We start from the raw sequence: 21,124 nt of genomic DNA on the forward strand, positions 1-21,124 counted from the left end.
TGATGGTGGGCAACTTGTCAGGGCTTGTCCAGGACTTTACCTGATTTGAATACTCCAAATCCTACAACCCTGTGCCCATGCTGACAGGAAGGCTCACCCTAAAGTCAAAGTTCTTAGGCAGTAGTACCTTAATATCAGTTTCCTAATCTGTAAAATGTTGGGACTGGCTGGTGCAGTTTGTAATGTTACAGTCAGATCTGAGAGACTCTGGTTTACCTCCGGGCTTCCTGCTCTTACCCCTCTGTAGCTCAATTACCAAGAGACAATCACTTGATCCAAGTCCTGAGTTCACAAAATCAGTCAGCAGTGTGTTAGTGGGAAAGGTCTGTCAATTTTACAGCTGACTGTCGACAGTGACTCTGGAAGACAGCACATGTGGCTCACACAGTGGCAAGCTCCATTGGGAATAAGGCAGTGGGTCTGTGCCATTGTAATTACACATTACCGTGTGCAATTTTGGGTGGGCAGTTTGTGGGGGAACTAGATTAACGATCAGGTGGTAGTCTGGTGGGCTAGTTTAGGGCAAGACAAGGCCCTGTGGTGATCTGAATAAAAATGGCCCCTATAGGCTTCCATATTTGAGTGCTTGGTTCTTAGTTGCTGGACTGTATAGGAAGGATTAAGAGGTATGGCCTTTGTTGGAAGAGTATTATGTTTCTCTCTCTCTCTCTCTCTCTCTCTCTCTCTCTCTCTCTCTCTCTCTGTGTGTGTGTCTCTCTGCAACTTTAAATCAGATTAGAAGTCTCAGCTACTTCTCCAATGCCATGGCTGCAAGCCTGCTGCCCTTCTTCCCTCCATGATGATAATGGACTAACCTTCTGAAACTGAACACAAGCCCCCAATTTAATGCTCTCTTTTATAAGTTGCATTGATCATGGTGACTTTTCATAGCAATGAAATGTAACTAAGACAGCCATTGACAGGGCAATCCTGTCTGACTCTAGTCAACTTTTACCCAAGGACCCTGAATCCTGAATATATACATTGTGTGTGTGTGTGTGTGTGTGTGTGTGTGTGTCTTTAACCTATCAGTGGAGATATAAATATGGAACTCTCTTTTGGGGAAAGTTGAGAGTTTAAACTCTGGAGTTGGAGGCTGGGTGTGAGAGCCTGAGTTCTACTCCAGCAGCTATCTGTAATGCCATCACGGGAAGGCAGATGGGAGGATCTCTGGGGCATGGTGAACTGTCAGTCTAGCTGAAGCGGGACGTTTCTAGGTCAGTAAGAGTCTATCTCAAAGAATAAGGTAGATGGAGACAGAGGAAGTGAGTCTGTCATGAACCTCTAACCTCCACAGCCACAAAGAGTTCGTCTGGAATCAGTGCCCACTCATTTCGATACTGGGGAAGTAGATGGTTGACACACATAAATTTGCTGATATTTTGATTTACAAAAACAAGGAAGGCCACATGATCCTGTTTAATAACCTGATCTCTTTCCCTTGGCTTTCTCATATAAGGAATGCCGAGGCACCAACCTGGAAAGGACATAATGAGGGCTCAGAAAGAACACATACAATCAGTTCCTGATTCACCATTCATAATTGGGCAGTACAGCTAGGTGGCTGTCACTAATGTTACTTGTTTCTTATAAGGACACAGGACACGTTGAGTCCACCTGATCGAAGGAGACCTAAGCCCTTCATAGGACAAGTGTTAAGGACAAACCAAGCCTCTTGCTTCCTCACCTTAGCCAAACTCCAGAGCTTGATTCTAATCTCAGGAAGAGTCCGCAGTGTGCACTTTGCAGATGGCTTGGAGAACCAAAGGTGTCTTTTGATATGAACCGTCAGCTGCTGAGCATGGCGGTGGGCTTTGAGAAGGGGTCTGCTCATCGTCTGCCTTAAATCTGCTTGTAAAAACCACATGACATGCCTTCTTATCCAATTCGATTATGCACACATTCTGAGAAGCACACGGAAAGCAAACATGGAAGCCTCAGCATTACCAAAGTACAAAGGAGACACAGTGGCGTCCTCTCCACTAACAAGAGAGAATAAAAGCCTACTCTAGTATCATCATCGTAATTAAGTAAAATTTATGAAGGTAAATAATACCTTTATTTGGGCTTTTTAGTGCCCCAATGTTAGGAAACAGCTTCCTTACATAGGCTAAAGAAATGCATTTTGGGTCTTGTTATATTTTTCTGCCCTAGGACACTCTCAAGGTCATTGCTTTGAAGCTAAGGAGCTCAAGTTTCCAGAAGAACAGGGAACGGGCCTGTGTTTTCGAATGATGGTTAGGGGAACCATGAGACTCCAAGGCCAGGACTTTCCCACTGTGCAACTTCCACAGAGCTGATGTCAGACATCTGAAAAAAGAAAAAAGAAAACAAAAGAAAACAAACAAAAAAAAAACCCTTAGACCTAGCTTGGTTTGAAGTTTCTCTTAAGCAGGCTTCTATCAAACGTGAGAAAGTTCAGGTCTAACGTGCGTTAACAAAAGGTGTTTACCACAGGGTGCCTGGCTAGCCCTAATAATGGCTTTGCTTTTAAAATAGATTCCTCCCTGATGACAAAGACTGAGCTTTTGAACTTCTGAGTTTGGCTAGGCAGGGCCTTTTTGACTTGGCTTGAGTCTGTTACACTGGTGAAAGAGGCTGAGCTAGGCACCTGGTCGTTTGTACTCCGTAATTACTGTACAATTGTCAGTGTGCATTACTGAAAATTTAGTTTTTGACTAAAAGCCAACTGTACTCTTTAAGACAAACAGCTTTTGAAAGCCCGGCATGTATTGGAATGACCCCCAAATCCATTTTATAAATAGATTATTGCACACTGGTGTATTTTAGGGTGGTTTTGTTGTCGTTTTGTTTTGTTGGTTGGTTAGTGAAAAGGTTTTGCTTCTGTGGGGCATCGTACTGCCAGCTCCTGGGCTCGAGCTTCTTCACTCTCATAAGCAGTATGCCTCTGCTGAAGCTGCTTGAACGTTCTGGTGGGCCCACGCCACCGCCACCTCCACCAGGCTTACTCTAAGGTATGCCTCACAACGGAGGCTGAGGCAATGTCAAACAACTAAAAAGCCCAAGAAACAAAATGTTTTCTTATATTTAGAAGACAAAATTGAGGTGGGGATGGGGGGGGGGGGCACGGTAAGCAGAGAGAGATGGCTTAGCAGTAAAGGCCAAGGAGTTCTCAGATGGTGGAAGGGAAAAAAAAAACCAGTTCTTGCAAGCTGTCTCCCGACCCACACATGCCCACACCCTACCACACACAACATAAATACATGTAGCAAAAGAGGTTTTGATCTAAACACATCACCTGTAGATAGACTTTCACAGATGCAGGTCTCCTTCTGAGAAGACCAGGCCCCTGGTTCACTGAAAATTTAGTCAGCATGATTGTGGGGAAATGATCCGGCGGTTGTTGCTTGTTTCAAGTCTGAGGACCAGAATTTGGATGCTCAGCATCCCATGCAAATGCCGGGTGGGCATGCTGGTCTCCCAGGTAAGACCAATTGAATTGGTGAGTTCTGGGTTCAAATGGTAGACTCTGCCTCAATATCCAAGGCGAAGAGTAATTGAGGAAAGCACTGGCCTCCATACCGCGTGCACCCAGTCAGCTTCATGCGTGTGAAACCACATACATACAGGAACATGCATACACACGTATGCACTCCATATATGCAAATGCACATACATATGTGTGTGTGTGTGTGTGTGTGTGTGTGTGTGTGTGTGTGTGTGTGAGAGAGAGAGAGAGAGAGAGAGAGAGAGAGAGAGGGCGGAGCCTTGGGGGTTCAGGTAGGTGAGTCGGGACAGTACATTAAAAAACCCTTCAGGAAGGAGGAGGCTAATCTGCCGGCTTCCAAACGGAAAAACTCCCACCAATGCCTCCTCCCCTCCCAGTTAACATGGCAAGGACACTCACCTTACATGGACATCACGTGTGTCTGCTCGCCTTACATGGACATCACGTGTGTTCACATGTGATGGGGAATTTATTTTCATGGCATTTTCCTACTCTCTTCTTCTTCATGGTACACACATAAAAGTGTACACTTCACAGTGTACCTTTCAGTTGAGATGGAACCATGCAATTGGATTTTGACTAAGGAGATCTGGAACAAGTAGTATACGGTAGTTACGGAGCTAGCCACAAATCCTGCTGTGGGGTCTTATGCATCTCTCTCTGTGGCATTGGTCAGGGCTCAGTGATGGAGACAAAGACATCTTAGGGTGAAAGGGTCCTGAGTCCCCATGCCAGCTAGAATTTAGAGAATCAGCCAGAACTGTGATCCATGAGACAAGTCTATGCTGTTCAATCAATAATATTTTAAGATATGTGTGTTGATGCTACCTAACTAGGCTATCATAACTAAAACCATAACTAAACTATGTAACTAGTGATAATAGACAATAAGTAGTATCATGTATGCAAACACACATATATGAGATGCCTTGGGGGTTAGGGATTTAGCTCAGTGGTAGAGCGCTTGCCTAGCAAGCGTAAGACCCTGGGTTCGGTCCCCAGCTCCGAAAAAAAGAAAAGAAAAGAAAAAAAGAGATGCCTTGAAGTATGAAAAGAGTGACTAGGCCAATTATCTCCCCTCATGGTGTAAAGAACAGGAAGTTCACCAGGTGCTGCTTTGGGGCAAAGAAGCCACAAACTTGATGACTCTGGAGAATGTGTCTGGTTTATGTAGTGTTATACATTCACCTAGAAACCTGGGGAGACCCCTTGCCTCGAGTAGGACATGCCAACCCTGTGCACTACACCATCTCAGCTACTGGGGTCCTTCCTAGCACAGTCCCTCCTCATCTCTCCATGGACACTCAAACCAGTAAGACTCAGGGGATGCATCAGAGCTACAGAACATTCCAAAGCCAGTTTTGCCTGTTTGCTTGCTGTTTCATGCATTACCGGAATAATTCTAACATGAATGATTGCACCTGTGTCCTCAGGCCAGCGAGCAGAACCTCACGGTATTCTGGAGGCTGCCCAACTAGTGCTTACCCCATAAACCACACTCTTTGTCCCTACCTGCCAAGAGAGCCCAGTTATCTTTGAGGACTAGGCTTCAAATTACCTCTACTACAAGCTGGTCACTACCTCTCACAAGATAAAGCTTTATGCTAATGCCTGTAGGTGGGTGTGAAGGATTCATAGAGAGGGTCAAGTAACCATTAGTGACAGATACTATCCTTGTTTGGATCACTTAGCTGGCTTTGACCCCTGGCGGAGATGCTTGCCCAGTGGGAATGCAGATTTGGGCCATACAGGGTAAAGGAGGAACCAGGACACAGTGGCAATCTGAGCTCCCTTCAGAACAAAGGCTGAGAAGTACTTTCTCTTCCCCCTCCTTCCTCCCTCTCCTCTGCTTCCCCCTTGCCCTTCCCCCTTCTCCCTTCTTCTTCCCCCTCTCCTCCCCCCTCCTCCTCCCTCTCCTCCCTCTCTTCTTCCCTTCCTCCTTTTCTTTCCCCTCCCCTCCCTTTAGGATCTCACTATGTGGCTCTGGCTGTTTTGGATCTTATTCTGTAGACCAGACTGCCTTGAACCCACAGAAGTCCACTCTTCTATCTTCCAAGTGCCAGGCAGACATGGTACCCAGATATTCATGCACGCAAAACATCCACACATTTAAAGTTTTTTTAATACAAAAACCCAAAACAGAGGTTTTGGGTATCTTATACCCCAATAATCAAACAAAACCCTGTAATAGAAAGCACCAGAACTTAGGGGCAATAACACATAAAAACCTGGTCTCTGAAGTGGGGTAGATGGAATCTAGAATCCACCTTTGGTTTTCTGCAGCGATTGCCCACAGGAAAGATGCTTAAACCCTTTCAGACTCCAATTCAATAACAGCTTGGCTCTGGTCGCCTTTTCACCCTGACCCACGCTTATGGGGTAATGGAAAGCTACAGCAGATAATCGCCCTGGTGGGTCACTAACTCTGGGCTAACTCAGCTTTAGTGCTGAAAATGTCATACCATGATCTTTAGTAAAACTGGATAATGGGCCTATGGAAAACTTCATCTCACCATATCTGGTTTTTTATTTTCTTTTTATTTCAGTGTTGGGATCAAACCCAGAGTCTTTTACATATTGGGTAAGAATGCTGCTGCAGCAGTTCATTCCCCAGCCCCTAGTCGGTTCTTAAAGCTTATCAATGGAGGTAAGACAACACTCGGTTTATTCCTGTGTCCTTGACAAGTCACATGGCTATGAGACATCCAAGGGAAGAGGAAGGAGGCTATCCTCTTAATTCTGCAGCAGAGACCTGGAATTCATTGGTCAATGGTTCTAATGACTACTACACTCGTTTTGCCTTCTTGCCCAATTTGGGATTAGAGTACCTCCAAGTGACATTCAGGTCTAGCACTTGCTCCCAACACAATCATTGCCATGAGACTGCCATTCCCTGGGTTTTACTCCAAGAGTGGCGACATGCTGGACTTTGGATGCCAGAGACAAATACAAATTCAGCTTCTCCCTCACTGATGCCATTTATGGATTGATTGATTGATGATTGATTGATTAGTGAATCCATTCATTACACGAGTGATGATTGAACCCTCCGAATGCCGGAGATGTGCTAAGTGAGATGACAAGACCTTCAGCACAAAACACATAAATCTAAGAAAGAATGGGATGGTAATAGCTGGTCATATTAACCTTTTACTATGCCACGTACAAATCTCATTTCCTCCATTCAATTATTTTGAGGACGGTTGGAATTTTCTCCCCTACATCTTCTCAACATTCACTGAAGACTAAATTTATGAGTTTAAAGTAAGGAAGGCTTTAGAAAGTGCTCAAACTAATAAGTTTTTGCTTACTTAGCCAGAGAGCATTTCCCAGCTGTAGTGGAGGAAGAGATAGAACTTAAATTTGGGAAACTGGGCTGCTTCCACATTCGCTAGTCCCTGCAGCTTTACTAGACTACAAATGTGCCTTTGGTGGCTCCTGAGGAAAGTAACTGCTCCAGAAAGTACAGCGGTCTCCATTACCTGTGGAACTTTAAAAAGACCATTGTGGGGACCTCATCCTAAACCAAGTAAATCTGACTCTCTAGGGTAGTGTGAAACACAGGCATGTGAATTTTGAAATGTGTGCTGAGTGATGTCATTGGCCTAGGAGCATGGTTCTCAAGTTGTTGTTTTTAAGATTTATTTATTTATTTTATGTATATGAGTACACTGTCGCTGTCTTCAGACACACCAGAAGAGGACATAGGATCTCATTACAGATGGTTGTGAGCCACCATGTGATTTTTGGGAATTGAACTCAAGACCTCTGGAAGGGTAGTCAGTACTCTAAACCACTGAGCCATCTCCCCAGCCCTAGTTCTCAAGTTTTAACACATGCCAAAGTCACATGGACGGTGGTTTAAACCCAGATCTCTGGGCCTCTTCCCCAGAGTTTAAGAGTCAGTAAGTCTGGAGTAGTCTGGTGGTTTCTTTTTATAGCTTCCCAGATGGTGACAATGGCACTGGCCTGGAGACCACACTGTGAGGACACCTGGTCTAGGACACCTTTACTGTCATTAATAACTCAGTGGAATGGGGCTGAGAAGAAGAGGGAAGCAGGATAGGCTGATTGGGTCTCATTTTTCTTTTTCTTTTTTTCTTTTTTTGCTTTTGTTTTTGTTTTTGTTTTTGGCCAGCCAAACTAGATCACTTCAGAATTGGAAAACCCAAGCCTATGGGGGAGATTTCTTTTCTTTTTTTTTTTTTCTTTCCGGAGCTGGGGACCGAACCCAGGGCCTTGCGCTTCCTAGGCAAGCGCTCTACCGCTGAGCTAAATCCCCAACATGGGGGAATTTTCTAATTAACAATTGATGTGGGAGGGCCTCGCCATTGGAGGCAGTGCTACCCCTGGACAGGTGGTCCTAGGTAGTATAAGAAAGCAAGCTGAGCAAGCTATGAGGAGAAAGCCAGTAAGCTTGGGCAATGCTTCAGTTCCAGCCTCCAGATTCCAGCTTGAGTTCCTGTTCTGACTTCTCTTCACAATCTTGTGTAAGCTGTAGGATGAGATAAATCTTTTGCTCCCTGGGTTGCGTTTCTTCACTGTGTTTATTTAGCACAGCACTGAAAAGCAAACTAGGACAGGCTGTGTTAGGTTTGATTCTCTTTGCAGAACCTAACTGCCACGGACTCAGATCCACTTGAGAGATCTGTAACCCAGAGAGTTAGTGTTTCAAAGCCAGGTAGGTGGCTGTGACATTTCAGTGAGGTATGGCTCTTAAAGCCCTTAGTTCCATAGACGGCCACACGAGAAGCACTCGGTCTCACCCACCTAAGTTTGGCAGGAGTTGACCTCTTCAGGAGTTAAGGTTTAGCCAGGTCCCTTTGGAAACCCAGAAACCAGACTGGAATCTTTGAGGAGGGGGTCTGACATCTCGCTACTTCACATGTCCTCCTGCTTTTACCTCTCTCTCTCTCTCTCTCTCTCTCTCTCTCTCTCTCTCTCTCTCTCTCTCTCTCTCTCTCTCTCTCCTGTATGGTGAGGTGGTTCAGAGGTTTAAAGTACTGGTTGTTCTTCCCCAGGATCCACGTTGGATTCTCAGCCCTCACATGATGGCACACAGCCCTCTGTAACTCCAGTCCCAGGAAATCTGACCCTCTTTAGGCATGAACATGCTGTAGAGACATATGTGCAGGCAAAACACCCATACATATAATAAAATAATTATAAAAAGAAAAGTTTTTATTTACTTTTATATGGATGGGATCTCCCACTGAGCTATCCCCCGACTTGTTTTTTAACTTCAAGTGCATCAAAGTGGATTAATGGTATTCATTTGACTATAGAATACTCTCTCACTAGTCTCTTTAATTTCTCATTAGTCTCTCTCATTAATTTCTTCATGATACTTGTCTATCATTTATCATCTGTCTATTTGTCTTTCCACTTACATTCATCTCGACCTAGAAGCGACTGTTCTCCTATATGGGAGAACATTTTTTTGTGTGTGTGTAGGTTATACAGCCATGTTAACCCATGCTTGTGCTGTGTGGAGTTTCATATTCCCTCTTCCAGGAACAGTAAAAGTCTGTGCTTTTCATCATTATACAAGACTGCTGCTATTAGTTGTCTTACAATGCTCCAACAATTATCCCACTCTCTCTCCCTGCTAACTAGCATGGGATGAGCTTTTAAAGGCACAGCAAGATGACAGGATAACCTAGAGATAAATCTTAATCAGCTACCCAAATCTCTGGTCACTCCAAAGAGAAACAAAGTATGAAACATACAAATTACTTAACCTCTCATTTCCAAGCAGATTGATATCTGTGATGGTTGGTTTAAGTCACTAGAAGAGTTCCTTGGTTTAGCAGCACAAGAAGCCGAGGCAAGGATGGCCAGCATGTTGTGGTCAGGGCCCTAGTAGAAAGATTGTATTAACTCATTTTCTGATAGTACCAAGAAATAACTAGCACTGGGTACTTGTAAAAGAAGACTAGAGTCAGGTATGGTAGCACATTCATTTAGTCTGAGGATTCAGGAGGCAGAGACAGACAGACCTCTGAATTTGAGGACAGTCTTGTCTACAGAGCAAGTTCCAGGACAGCCAGGGCTACAGAGAAACTCTGTCACAGAGAGGGGAGTGGGGAGTTGTACTTTTTTAGCTCTTAATTTTAGAAGTTGAAAGTCCAAATAGTCTAGTGTGGGTTCTGAAAAGGACAGAGGTTTGTGTTACATCATAAGACATGGCACCTCAAAGGCAGAAGTATGAGTGAAGAGGATGGAAATCATATAACCAGAAAAGCAGCCACTAAGCAGGAAGGGGCCAGGAATAACATTCCACTAGGCTCTGCCTCTTAAGGGCCCAAGCTCTTCCCTTAAAAGTCCACCATGTAATCATCCTGAGGGCCACACTTCCTGTCCAGGGAGGGAAGAAGTACCACACCTGATTACAGCAAAGACACTGACCAAGACTGTGATCCTCGTCCCTGGTTCCATTGCTCCTGACCTACCTCTGGATAGAATACAGTATGTCTACCAACTATCCCCAAGACAGCAATATCATGGTCTACAACTACGGTTGCCCCTTTCTAAGACTGAGCAATCTTTCATTGCTTAATCATCTGGCAGAAGAAGGGCTCATGGTTTGAAACCAACATTTGGCCTCAGCTGGGTGAGGTGCCACATGTTTTCAATCCTAGATACTTGAGAACATGAGGCAGGAAGATTGTAAGTTCATGGTCAGCCTGAACAACTTAGTAAGATCCTGTCTCAAGAGGCAGTGGTAAAAGGGTTCACAAGAATAATAAAATGTTTGCCTATTGTTCACGAGGTCCTGGATAAAATGGCTTTGAGTGATCAAAAATGGCTATTTAGCTGTCAGCCTCTAATGATTTCCTCTTCTTCTTCTTCTTCTTCTTCTTCTTCTTCTTCTTCTTCTTCTTCTTCTTCTTCTTCTTCTTCTTCTTCTTCTTCTTCTTCTTCTTCTTCTTCTCCTCCTCCTCTTCTTCCTCCTCCTCCTCCTCTTCCTCCTCCTCCTCCCCAGCTCCTCCCCCTCCTCCCCCTCCTCCTCCTCACCTCCTCCCCCCCTCCTCCTCCTTCTTCTCCTCCTTTCTCCCCTCCCCTTCCCCTCCCCCTCCTCCCTCCCCCTCCTCCTCCTTCCTCCCATCCCCTCTGCAGCACTTGAACCAATCACTCTCTTTCTTCCCTACAGTTATCGCTCCAGTGTCTTTTGCTCTTTTGAGTCTTCCCACTGACAATCTCCTCTGTGCTCCTCAAGCTCCTTTCTCTTGCCTGAAGCATAAGTTTAGACTCTATTACCTGGTCTATCTATGCCTTACAGATAACCCTAACTTCTCTTTGCTTTATTTTTAGAGTTTTAAGAGATTTTTATTATTGTCTTTTTGTATCCGTGTAAGTGTATGTCAACATAAGTGTGTGTGGCCAAGAGGGCCAGAAGAGGGCAGGAGATCCAAAGCTGGAATTGCCTGTGATTGTGGGCTCCTGGTGTGAGTACTAGGAAGATAACTTGAGTCCTTTGCACGAGCAGTGAATGTCCTTAACCACGAAGCTTTCTCTCCAGCCGTTCCTCCCCCTTAGACCCATCTTCACAGATAACTTTTTTTTTTTTTTATCATTTTTCCTCATGTGACCATCACGGCAGTCCATTGCTCAACTTCCTCTGCCTCGAACACTCCACATCTCTCAGCCTCATTATCCTTACCTTTGCCAGCTCTGTATCTTAAGTCCTAATGGGAACTTGTCCAATGAGAGCTCAGAGTCAACGGAACTTTTCACAGAATGACTGATGGGTATAGCCTCCCAAGTCCAAGCTACCAAGCTACCCCTCGGCCTCTGAGAGTTCCTTTAACTCTTCAAACCTCTCTTATGAAAGTCTTTCCTTTGTAGATTAAAGTTGCTTGTGCTAGTAGCAGCAGATAGCCCTCGGTCAGTAGTGGACTTTTTGTTTCCTTTTGGTTTGGTTTGGTTCGGTTTGGGGATAGTAAACCCAGAGCTTGGCATGTGTTAGACAAGTACTCTACCACTGACCTACACGCCCAGCACCCTATCTTCCTCCCTTTAAAATTAAAATTTTTATGCATTTTCTTGTGGTTGTTTTATTTTCTTTTTGAGACAGTCTCTTTTTTTCTTTTCTTTTCTTTTCTTTTTTTTCGGAGCTGGGGACTGAACCCAGGGCCTTGCACTTGCTAGGCAAGCGCTCTACCACTGAGCTAAATCCCCAACCCTGAGACAGTCTTACTATGAAGCTCTGGCCTGGAACTTGATATGTAGACCAGGCTAGTTTTGAGCTTACAAGACCCTGCCTTTTCTGTAGTCCTAGGATTCGGGCATGTTTTCTTGTTTAATCCTCCTGGTGACTTCATGAAGCTTAATGTTAGCCCCATTTTGAAGGCTAGGAAGCTGAGGCATGGGAGGGTGTTCACTATGGGAACTCATACTTGCAGCCACAAGGACCAGAGACACTGGTTGTGGTTTCCAAAGCTCTCACATGGCAAAGCCCCTGCTGTTGAGGTATAAATCTCGGTTCGCTTCCCGGCAAAACACATCAAACCAACAGGATTCCACGTGGAGAGGTTTAATGAGAGAAGAGTAGAAGGGGGGATAAGTAAAGGAGGCCGGCCATGAGCACGTGGAGGGAAGGGGTGGGGATGGGAGAGAAGGGACAGGGACAAAGAGAGCAGGAGAGCAGAGAAGAGAAAGGGCAAGAGGAAGAGGAAGGGGCAAGCACCCACCTTTCTAATCAGGCACAGTTGGCTGTTGCCAGGCAACTGTGGGGCGGAGCATACCTGGCTGTTGCCATGTAGCCGTGGGGGTGGGGCTTAGACAGAATACCAACACCTTCCGCTCCACAGTTCACCCTACCCACCAGCATCAGACTCTACTTTTAGTCTCATTTCCTCGCCATCTCTACCTTTTTATTCTGTTCTTTCTTTCTCCAGACCCCCCCATCTGCCCTCAGCCTGAACAGAAGGCAGTGATATTAGGAGGAGCAGCTGGACCACTTTCTTCTCAAAGAACTCCCAGAAGTTCTTTGCGTGCCTTTGTGTGCTCAAGCCTGTTGCTTTGCAGCAGGCGAATGCCCTGAAGCGGTAACCTCAGGTGGCTTAGGGGAACAGCAGACGTGGAGAACCTGATCTCTGATTGGGTCCATATGGGGCTGCAGAAACCCTGGAAGCCTGGAAAGGTTGCGGCTGTGGTCCACACTGTTTTCTTCCCCAAACAAGAACGATCCTTTCGTTGAGAAGTGATATAGTGTGTTACCTAAAAGCCAGCGTGGATTAAGCCCTACGAGAGACCCTCCAACCCTGCCCCCCACCATTTTTTTTGTTGGCTTTTATTATTCCTCTCCCTCTTTTAAAATAAGACTTTGGGTTGGGCTGGCACACACACCGTGACAAAATTGTTAAATTGCTTTTGAACCATAATCCAAATTTAGATGATTTTTATTTTATGTCTTTATTTGGATTGTTATTTTGAGACATACTCTCACAGCATATACCAGCTTGTCTTCAAATTCTTGATTGTAGGTCTATACTACCACTGCAGGCTAGATATTACTGTTTTTATTTTTCAAAGAATTTCCCCCCTCTTTGAGAGTCTTACTTTATAGTTTAGTCTGGTCGAAGGCTCACTGTATAGTTTAGGATTGAACTTGCGAAGATCCTCCTCCTCCATCCTCCCAAGTGCTGGGCTTCTAGTGTGAGTTACCACACTCAGCTCTATATTATTTCTAAACAAGGATTATTTTCATTTTAATCAAAGGTTGAAATAAATAAAAATACATCATTTTAAACAAAGGTTAATATAAAAGTGGAAATCTGTGTCCTGCTCCTGTTAAGATTATCTACAGGTAGTCACTGTGTCGGCAGCTGCTGGTTGAACGGCTGTTAATAAGTGTCCATTGAATGAGTTCCATGCAACTGGGGCTGTAAAACGTAATTTCTAAATTGATAGTTCTGCTGACGCTGATGGTATAAAATGAAAAATGATTAGATCTACACATAAGTTACTTCAGGTTTTATAATCATTTGCTGCTTGTACCTGCAGAGATTCTCAGAGTTCCCTGGGCGGGGGGCTGGGTGGGGGCAGTGGAAAGCTTGCTCAAGGCACTGATGGTTATGACAGGGTTGAGTTCTGCCAGATGTGTGCTAAGAGTGCAGCACTTATGGAGGATGTTAGAGAAGGAAAGGCGAGACTCCTGAGACACCAGCCTACTGAGAACTGTGACCCAATACAGCAAACAGCAAGTAGCCCAGCATTGAGAGGTACAAAGCTCATGGTACGTATATGGATGTGTTATACTAAAAATATACCATTTGGCTCCACAGGCCAGGACTCCCCCAGGGGTTCACACGTCGTCTACTGATAAGACTAAGGTCAAGTACTATGGTCAGAGGCATGTGGTTTTGAAGACTTTAAATCAAGACTAACAAAACCGATCAGGAAATATGTGTTAACACATGACGGGCTATGGAGGAGGCGGGGATGGAGTATGGTTCCGGAAAATCCCTTCAGGGATTTGTCCCCTAAGTCTTATTGAAGCCATCTGTGCAGGGAGATCCTGTGGTAGACTGGGATTTAGTTCGAACTTGAAATTTTTGTGGTTTGCTGTGCCAACCCACGCTTTTTCCTCAGGCAAGGACAAGTTCTGCTCAACGTTCAGAAGCAAGGGAGAAGTAGTGAGGGTGGGGGAAAGGAATGAGTGAGTGGAAGAGATAGGAGTGGGTGAGTCAGGGGATGGGGGTGGGCGAATTGGGGGATGGGGGGTGGGTGAGTCAGGGGATGGGGTGGGTGAGTGGGGGAAAGGAGAGGGTGAGTTGGTTGGGGGGGAAGGTGTGGGCAAGTGAGGGATGGAAGTCGGAGGGAATGGGGTAGATGAATGGCGAGATGGGAAAGGGGGGAATGGAGGCGGGCGAGTCCGGAGCCATCGCCAGTGAGTAAGAGGGATAGGAGTGGTTAAATGGGGGCATAGGGCTCTGGTCATTGGAAGACAGAGAGCATTAACTGTACACCTGGAAGTCTTATGGGTGAGACTCTAAAGCAAACATTCAAGAAGCCTAGAAAGATCTGTTCTTCCTCCTGCCCTCCAACTCAGCCGTATGCTTGAAGGTCTTCCTATAATCCTTGGCAGTAATCTACCAGCAGACTTAAAATGATCATATCTAATACTTTCCATTCTGAGAAAGTTAAGAACAAACCAGAACAGACTTTCTGGAACAAAGAAGCAAAGAAACCGGATTCAATATGAAAACAGCTAACTTTTAAAAACAAAGAGTGTGTGTGTGTGTGTGTGTGTGTGTGTGTGTGTGTGTGTGTGTGTAGATAGCCAGACAGACCACTGAAGATCACTAGCCAGTCCATCTAACCAATCAATGATAGATCCTGTCTCAAAAGAAAAGTGTGGGAAAAAATAATAGAGGAGAGTATTAGAGGAAGACATTTGATCATTTGATATAGACCCCCTGGACTCTGTGTGTGTGTGTGTGTGTGTGTGAACACACATGAATACACAAACACTATCTACCTACCTACCTATCTACCTACCTACCTACCTCCTATCTGTCTGTCTATCTATCCTATATCTTGAATTAAATCCCCGTCTGAACTGTATGTATTTAGCAGTTCTTCATGCATGTTAGGCAAGCCCTGTAGCTCGGAGACGTAGTCATAACTTGGCCTCACTTTGAAGATAATTTTACTATTATTTATTTCCTATACTCCAGGAAATAACCATAGTTTTCTATCAAACACACTTTGCTTTGAAGTAAATTTTTACAGATTTATTCTTATTTTGGGTGCGTAAGTATTTTGCCTGCAGCATGTCTGTATACCGTGTGTGTTACCTGGTGCAGGAAGTCAAAAGGCGCCCAGACGCCCTGGACCTGTGCACAGACAGGCAATTGGTGTAGACAGGCGGTGTAGATAACTACACCCGGAGGTTCAAGTGCAGGGAGAACTGAAGCTGTCTTTTATGTGTATCATCTTATATTCTCTTTCCTCCTCTTCCTCTTTTTAAATCTCTTTATTTTTTAGGAATTGTGAAAGGTTGAAAGCCACCGTGTGGGTGCTGGCAAACAAACGCAGGTTGTCTGCAAGAGTAGCGAGCGCTCTTATCCGTTGAGCCATGTCTCCAGCCCTAAATTCTAGTAAACCTTTAAAGCATAACATGTAGGCAGTAAGTGTGTGTTTAAAGCTCAATTTTCATAAAATCAACACACTCCAGTCACTAGTTCCCAAATCAAGAATAGAACATTACCACGTCATAGCTGCGTCTGTGCTGGCTTCCCATTCACTAGTCCCACCGTCCCGTAGGTAAACATCACCAACTTTTAATGTCTTAGAGTCATCAGATGTTGAACTTTATGTTTTCATCCACATGTGGCTGCATCTGCTCCCCATGTGTGAGACTTCTCCAGTCTGTGGTGTGCTTTAATTTCCCCCTCACCCTTGCTCCACGGTGTTCCTTAGCATGCTGAGCTCTCAGAACTTAGCTGTTCTAGTGCAATCGAGAATGGAGGCTGGCCCCGGCTTGTGTTATAATGAATTGATAAGGATATTATGCAGCAGTGGATTTTTTAAAACACATTTTGGTGAAAACAGAATACATTTCTATGGACTATACTACATACTTATTTAAAATATGAAAAAATACAAAAATTTAGTTTTTCTTTTCTCTCCGTCCAAACAAAATGATTTTGCTGAACAGAATTTAAATATGAATTCATTGCAGAAAGATTAGCCTTCACTCACTCTTCCCTGGGAATTTCTCTGCTCCGATGTGAGACCAGAAGCTAGTTGAGAGGTTTTCACTGGCGCATAAGGAGGTGGGGAACGCTGGCTCTTATAGAAACCATGAGATATGGGGAGGGGGAGGGGAGAGCTTACCAACGACCTCCATTCACTCAAGGTTTGAAAACAAATCACTTCAGAGACTTCACATGACTTGTTTCAAAAAGGTTGTCCTGGGCTTTCACAGCCACTCCCTCCTTTGGGCTTGCTCTCATAAGAAGTTTGGCATTTCCCTAGGTGTTCCTAATTCCAGTGTTAAACACTTACTACTCAATATCACAGTGAAACCGGTTATCGAGGCTTGCATATTCCTCCTCTCAAAGGCCAGATCTGAGGGGATCCAGCTCACCCTTTTCAGATCAATCTGATACTCCCTACTCTGCCCTCTTCTCAGAAGCAGGGATAGAAGGAGACCTTTAAAGGCGGCAGCCGGGGTGGTGGGAGGGGGGGTAGGGAGTTATGGAAGGTTTGGGGGCGGGGGGTGTCAGAAAATATGCCTTCCATCCCTCTTTATTATCAAATACTGTAGACTCTGAGGGACATGTCAACACCCAACCTTATTTAACAAAAGGCAGAGAGTCACATGAAGCAACAGCCTGCACTTTGGCCCACCTCCAGTGAGTAGCTATCCTATGAAAAAAAGGGGCGGGTGGGCCAGGGGTGGAGACTCAGGATAGTTTAAACGCTGCGGGTTTGGTGGGAGCTTGGCGAGGGGAGGATGCAGGAGAGATTGCTAAGCACAGACCAAGCTGGAAAACTGTTTAAGAGAACCAGAGAGTTTGAGGTCCAATGACACAAAGGGTGGAGTGTCCTAGGGAAGTTGTGCTGAGTTTGCGGGGTGAGTGTGATATGTGGAAAGGAGGCACAGCTACAAGGCTAAGATCACAGAGATGATGACAGAAGCCCTGGTGGAGCTGGGATAGCAGTACATCTGAGAGAGACTTGCTCTTACAAAGAATTTTCAGAACTCAGATCTATCTGGATTTGTGCCGTTTGAGAGCTTTTGAAATTGACTCTTGGGGACTTGCCAGTAAGCACCACTAGCAGTCCCACGACAGATGTCACGGGATGTGGCTGTGGCCTTCTGCAGATGGCCAAGAAAAATGGGGCTTACCTGGCAACTCCCGACAGGTACACTCTTGCATGCATTGCCTCAGTGCCTGAGAAAGGATTAAAGCCGATCGGTGCCAACTCTGCCAACGGGCTCCTTCCAACTGGGCAAGCTTATTGTTGGCAACAGCTTCCAAGTGCGTATTTTCTTAGAGATGGATTTCATGCAAAAAAAAAAAAGTCTCTTGTTGCCAAGAATAAGAATAAGTAAACAGTTTACAGAACGTGAAAGGAAAACATGAGGCTGTTTCTAGGCTTCACCCCTGGAAACTTGTTTTTCCTTTCCACACTGAAAAAGACCAGTAACCACTCTGTTGTTGGATATGTTTTGTGTGTGTGTGTGTGTGTGTGTGTGTGTGTGTGTGTGTGTGTGTGAGAGAGAGAGAGAGAGAGAGACAGAGAGAGACAGAGAGAGAGAGAGACAGAGAGAGACAGAGAGAGAGAGAGAGACAGAGAGAGAGAGAGATTGAGAGATTTACTGATTATAGAACCCAGAACCTTACATACAGATAGGAAGGTTCTTGCCACTGGTGACATCTCAGGCCCTTTCCTCTTGTTGATAAATGGTTTAAAGCTTGTCCTCATATGATAGGACCCTGCCACTTCATACCTACAGGGAGCCTCTCCTTTAATTTGCAGAGAGAATAGAATTATTTCTATTTCAAATCTAGAAGATTAAAAGCCTTTGAGATGATGGGGCTGGAGAGAGAGAATGGCTCAACAATTGAGAGCACTGGCTGCTTTTACAGAGGGCCTGGGTTCAGCTCCCAGCACCCACATGGTGGCTTACTACCGTCTATAACTTTAGTTCCGTGGGATCTAACACAGTCTTCTGACCTGTGTGGTGCACAAACACACACGCAGGCAAAACATCCATTTCCATAAAATTAATGAGTAAAATGTTTAAAGATGTTAAAACAGGGTTCCTTTGCTTGTAAGTGTGCATCTTCCAAGTATCTTTTGTGGGGAGCATTCGAGCTCGCCCTTACACTGTCTCCTGGATGGGACCATTAGTCCCACAGCCTGGTTAGACTGCCAGGTTAGATAATTTTCCTAAGGGCTCAGCCTCGCTCAGTGGCTACCTACTCCTTATCATCCAAAAACATCCAAAGGATTTGGTTGCTCCATACACATTTAAGATAAACACCTGGTTGTGATGTAGGCTTTCAAAGACATTCTTTGGGGACAGCCCAGATGCAATTGCTTAATTTTGCAGGCAGAAGCACAAATTAATAATCACTGGCACAGGAGATTCTTTTCCATACCAGCAGGAGTTTCTGGCCTGACTTTTGAGCGTATACAATGCGGGGCCACCCTGTTTAACACTTCTGCTGCAAATTTCACTTCTTAAGTGTGTTTACAGTCTGGGAAAAAAAAATCGTAACACAGCAGTTCTCAACCTGTGGGTTTCAACCCCTTTGGGGATAGAATGACCCTTTCGCATGGGTCATTTATCGAATAATTTGCATATCAGATATTTACGCTACAATTCATAACAGTAGCAAAATTGTAGTTATAAAGTAGCAATGAATAATTTTTATGTTTAGGAATCCCCACGACATGAGGAACCCTGTTAAAGGGTCACAGCCTTAGGAAGGTTGAGAAGCACTGTCATAATAGATCAAAGTAAAGTTGAGCTCCACAGAAGCTTGCAAAGCATATTACAGAAGGAACATGAGAAAACCCATCAGCAGGTTGGTGATAAAGACCGGTAGCCATAGATTGGAGCTGAGGTTTGTATCTGGGTGGGAAGCGCAGAAAATCACGATGATGTACTATCTTACCACTAAAAGGTTCTCTGTGTGGCCGAGGTGGGAAAGAGCTGGTCCTAAGAATATAGCTATTAGGAATCAGCTGTGGCCATCAGCAGGAGCAGGTGGAGGAGGAGCAGGGGTTACCATCAAGTTATCTTGTCTTCTCTTCTGTTCTTTTAAAAACTTAATGAATTCTCTCCCTCCTCTCCTCCCTCTCTTTCTGTGCAATATAGTTAATTTGAGCATGCCTTATCCAAAAATGTGAAATGCTCCAAAATCCAAAATTTCAAATTTTTGAATTAGGAATGTTCAACAAGTAAGGGTGTACAAATGTCCTGAAGTCTGGAAGTCTATGAGACCTGGACTCTTTCTGGTGGAAGGCATTTGGATAAGGGCTCCCCAGTGTGCATGCGATGTTCCAGTCGCAAAAAGAATACTTCTTGTTGTCAAAATAGAAATTCTGGGGAGGGAGGGAGGGAGGGAGGGAGAGAGAGAGAGAGAGAGAGAGTGAGCATCATATCTCCTCTTCTCTCTGTCTCTGTCTCTGTCTCTGTCTTCTCTCTCTCTCTCTCTCTCTCTCTCTCTCTCTCTCTCTCTCTCTCTCACACACACACACACACCCCAAAATTTAAATGGTATTAACATTTTTGAAAGAATGACTCTGGAAAATATCTTGAATTATTCAGTGTTGGGAGAGAACATTGAATTGTCTTTGCACAACTCATGAGGTATACATACCATGCCATTTAAGAGTCGACAAACAGGGGCTGGGGATTTAGCTCAGTGGTAGAGCGCTTACCTAGGAAGCGCAAGGCCCTGGGTTCGGTCCCCAGCTCCGAAAAAAAAAAAAAAAGAACCAAAAAAAAAAAAAAAAGAGTCGACAAACAAAAACAAAACAAAGGGTTTTGCTAATGCTAGACTCAGTGTGACAAAAGTTCAAAGTATGAAAAGCACATGGGACCAGAATGGATCGAGTTTGCATGATCTCTGTCAGATTTATTATGGGTTTGTTGATAGGCAGAAGTCACTACACTGTTCAAATATTCCCTTTGAGCCGGGCCTAGTGGCCTGGCTGTGATCCCAGGTCTGTAACACTAACAACTTGGGCAGCCAAGGCTGGAGGACTGAACGTTCAAGGCAAGCCTGTATGTCTTAGTGAAGCTCTGCCTCAAAGGAAAACAGTTTTTCAAAAGAGTTAGAGGCATACTTGTGACACGGCACTTGCCTAGCATGTGTGAGGATGTGGGTTCCCTCCTCAGGATGAATGAATAACATAAGATAAATGTTCTCTCTTGCTCCCTCCTTCTCCCTTTGCCCTACTCTCTCCCTTCTCAAGTTTAGGTGAATCCTAGCAAAGCTAAATGTAAAATGGCTTCCTTCATCTTGCTTACTTCTGTGCCCACCCTTCAGTAGTCTCTTCTCCTGGCCTCCCTTTCCCCTTTCCCCTCTCTCCTTTTCTGTCTTCCTCTTTTTCATCTTACCTTTCCTCTTCTGTTCTCTTTCTCCCACAACTTCTTCTCCTCCTCCTCTTCCCCCTCCTCCCTGTCTCCTCTTCCTCCTCCTCCCCTTAGATGGGGTCTCACTGCCTATCGAAGGCTGGCCTTAAACTTGTAGTCCTCCTGCGTCCACCTCTGGAGTCCTGAGGTTATGGGTGGACAACTTCATGCTTTGTCTTTTTTTTTCTGCTTTCTCTCCCCCAGCCTTACCTCCTTCTCTTTCCTTTCTTTTCTTTGAGGTGTAATCTGACCATGCGGTGAACAAACGTTGGCTTGGCAGTCGCTATGTAACCAAGACTCACCCCACCCTTTAGCTCCTCTGTCCCTACCTCCACAGTGTTCTACTACAAACATAGGCTACGCTCGGCTTTAGTAACTGTTCACAAAAATTCACAGTGCTAAGGAAAAAAATCCAAATACAGTGCTTTGCCCTTATCTATATTTCAATTTCTGAGGTGTTGGCTACTCATGATCAACAAACGACCAAAAACATCAAGTGGAAAAATCTAGAAATCAATAATTCATGACTTTTAAAATTACTTTAT

The 21,124-nt window shown here is 44.7% G+C and overlaps 1 long non-coding RNA gene across 2 annotated transcripts; it reads right to left on the reverse strand.

Annotated features, from left to right (window-relative positions):
* Nucleotides 1-1,687: 1,687 nt before the first annotated feature.
* LOC147995532 (uncharacterized) lies at nt 1,688-20,864 on the reverse strand. Of its 2 annotated transcripts, none has more exons than XR_015684429.1 (3): nt 20,790-20,864; nt 17,334-17,477; nt 1,688-2,310 (listed from the first exon to the last, which is right to left on the reverse strand). It is a non-coding gene; the product is annotated as an uncharacterized LOC147995532 (long non-coding RNA). The 2 variants fall into 2 exon arrangements; XR_015684430.1 differs by having other exon boundaries at nt 20,565-20,822.
* Nucleotides 20,865-21,124: the final 260 nt, after the last annotated feature.

This window comes from Rattus norvegicus, chromosome 3 (genome assembly GCF_021556685.1).
Source record: "Rattus norvegicus strain SHRSP/BbbUtx chromosome 3, alternate assembly SHRSP_T2T, whole genome shotgun sequence".
NCBI classification, from domain to species: Eukaryota; Metazoa; Chordata; class Mammalia; order Rodentia; family Muridae; genus Rattus; species Rattus norvegicus.